The sequence below is a fragment of the Schistocerca americana genome, unplaced genomic scaffold (genome assembly GCF_021461395.2).
Source record: "Schistocerca americana isolate TAMUIC-IGC-003095 unplaced genomic scaffold, iqSchAmer2.1 HiC_scaffold_15, whole genome shotgun sequence".
Taxonomy (NCBI): domain Eukaryota; kingdom Metazoa; phylum Arthropoda; class Insecta; order Orthoptera; family Acrididae; genus Schistocerca; species Schistocerca americana.
This window is the reverse complement of record NW_025725583.1, coordinates 1,715,245-1,718,441: the sequence shown is the minus strand read 5'-3', so window position 1 is coordinate 1,718,441 and position 3,197 is coordinate 1,715,245. Positions and strand designations below refer to the sequence as shown.

Here is a 3,197-nt window from a genome sequence, read left to right as displayed (position 1 = left end):
CCAACTCAAAGAAGCAATGTCAGTCAATCATTATGTGGTAAACAACAGCATATCAGTGGACGGATGGGGTGGTAAAGACACCACTGATGTACTCTAATAATAAGCATCACAGTTGATAGTGGAAACAATTTTAGCAGTTTTACTGTAATTTCAACACTGAGCAATGCTGCAACAGCATGTTTCCCAATTTCAGTATCATAGCTAAACCGCCCCCTCTCTACTTTGCGAGTATCATTGCAAATGTAGATTGATGACTATGCAGTATGTCCAATGACTGTTAATTGTCGAATGTATACATCATCAAAGTATACCACGCAGCGCTTTACGTATTTCTAACGCCTCGAGCATAGTGCTTAATTTACAATCTGTCTCTGTGCTGATGGGGTCACAGAGTATTCTCGCAGTCGTAGGGTAAAATTAGAGACTGAAAGACCCCCTTACACTGTCATTGACCAACCCACTCTGCAGCACCATTACTGATTTAATTTGCCGGCCTGTGTGGCCGAGCGGTTCTAGGCGCTAGATTCTGGAACCGCGCGACCTCTACAGTCGCAGGTTCGAATCCTGCCTCGGGCACGGATGTATGTGACGTCCTTAGGTTAGCTAGGTTTAGGTAGTTCTATGTTCTAGGGGACTGATGACCTCAGAAGTTAAGTCCGATAGTGCTCAGAGCCATTTGAACTATTTGATTTAATTTGCAACCGACCAGAAGTAGACTGCTACATTCCATGTCTCGTGAATGAATGGAGGTTGTCGAGTCCTTGCCCATCCAGGTACATTAGATTTCTCCAGATGCACCAATGTCGAGGGGGTTAGCACCCCTCATCGGTGTATAGTAACAGATTTGAAAGTGTTGTGATGTAATAGCAGACGATTAAGAAGAACAAGAAACGGGAGATTTTTATGCGTGATGGAGCTCCAGATGGATGGAGTTCGAAGCATTTTACGTAAATCAACTACGCTATCAACTGTAAAGTATTGTTCTAGAGTCTAGGATCAGTGCCTTGAAAGTACTGGTAAGAGAGATCATAAACACACGCACTTAAAACAGGCTATAATGTTCGGTTGCTTAAGTTTGCGGCCTATCAGTCCTGTTGAATATATTTCCAGCGTATGACATACATCCTTCTTGCAGGTTTCTCTACGATAAACTATGGTATCGAACCGTAAAACGAGCACAATACTTCCTTAAAACAGTGGCTCAGTGTGATACATGTCCAATATAGCTTTCCAGAAATGTACAGCATCCACTGTCCACATCTGATCACAGTTCAGCAATTATACTATGCCCACATCAGTCCTATATAAAATGCTCGTTAGTAACGGAGACTACCTCTTACAAGGAAACAGATAAACGCATACCAGCGGCATCCGACATGTGAAATTACAAGTCATGCCACCTCTAACTATGTAAAGAGCACATCTGTCAAGCAGATGTATACACAGGGGATTGTAGTGTCTCACATACACCTATCGCTAACTTAGTTATGAAACTGAAGTATCGATTTTACGCGTAAGATGCGACAGGAGAATGGAGTACATCGCATAAATTATCGTTCATTTAGAGGAATGTGTCACATTTCATCACATGTGAAATGGAAGTCCTCTGATGACCGAGAAGTTTACTGTTAACGATCGCAAATAGACACTGTTCTAAGACCCACACAGAACAACCGGTTGTATACAATTCGAATGCAGGCTATGTCACACATCAGACGTATCCTGACGGAAAATCAGGGGAAAAAATGGTCAAATGACCTGCAGCAACTTCTCCCTCCTTCTCTCCCTCTCTCTAGAATGAATCATCAGTCTACCATTAAATCGTACCTCGTTACAACTCCATCTCAACTGACCAATCCATCCACTCTATGTCATCCTTTAATGCAGAAGCAAGTAAGTTTAGAATCAGATGGTTCTCTGTCTTCCTGAAAAGCGCCAAATACAATAGTCAATTCACGCGTATCACTGTTTCCTCAATAGACATGCAATAGAATACTGGCTCAATGGAAAAAAAGTGACTGTTTCCCTGGTTCCCTTGGCTTCTATTTCGATGTTTTATCGGATACCTCTTGCTGTCACATGCTTGTTCCCTTGTACAAATTGTTCTGCTCAAAACAGAAGACATTCAAGTTCTTCCCCAATTTCCCTGCATTTCGGTGTAGGCCTATATTCCATCAATATATATGTTATTTTCCGCAGTTCTATCGATTTTTTATGTCAGTTCTACCCATGCAATCATGACATAACCTCTCATTCCATGTTCTAAAATTGTTTGTAAATGTAGTACAGCTGTCAACACCTAGCGCAAATGCACTGATTGGAAGGTATAGTATAGCACAGTACTTGATTGTATCCAGTCGCCTCCACCCCGCATATTCCACATTTGCAGAGTGACTGCTCTGTTTTCTGTATATCTGTGTATGTGCATGTGTCGCAGACACCGTTGGTTACCACATAATGATTGACTGACATCGCTTGTTTGTATTAGAGAAAGAGTTTTGGTGGAGGGACAACACCTTCTTGAGATGGATAGCACTGAAATGGCGATCATGTACATGACTACAATAAGAGGAATCAGTCGAAACGGAATACCAGAACTATCAGCTATTCCCTCACTGTGACAGATGAGTTTCAATGTAGAGGTTGTCAATCACTTTCGGACAGCAGTTGGGAAAGTCTCCAAATGCCGACAAACTCTTCCAGTTTTCTTATATTGTAACTCTCTTTTACTTAAAATCATCCTGTGTCTGGTGTGTTATTTTAGCCGCAGTAGCAACATGACTTCTAGTTTTCTGCAACAGGCAGTGGATCAGAACGTGTTAATGTCAGATTAGAACCTGTCACAGACCTCAAAGTCATGGTAGTAAAACAAAATGTATGGCAGTGTAGAAATCATGTTACAGCAGAAAAAAACAATGTTCCAAACAGCGATGCAAGGTCACAGGGAGTGTCTCTAGCGACTTCCAGCATAGTCTGTGGGATACGTTCATCCTCCAACAGTACAGGTCATGAAACATAAAACTGGTCTGTGCAGTGGATCGATAGCTGTAAAATTAATTGGATCGTTACATGTGCTCAGTGCCAGCACGTATGTAGTATTTGTTTGTAGTTTGCTGAAGCACCTCAATGCAGTAGCAAAATCCATGTCTTTCCCCCAGTTCCCGTACTGTCTTTTATACTAACTCGTGTTGCAGGAG

General features: G+C 41.9%; 1 non-coding gene across 1 annotated transcript; it reads left to right on the top strand.

Moving 5' to 3' along the window:
• Positions 1-492: 492 nt before the first annotated feature.
• Positions 493-576, top strand: Trnaq-cug. Its single transcript is given in 2 exon segments — positions 493-530; positions 542-576. It is a non-coding gene; the product is annotated as a tRNA-Gln (tRNA).
• Positions 577-3,197: the final 2,621 nt, after the last annotated feature.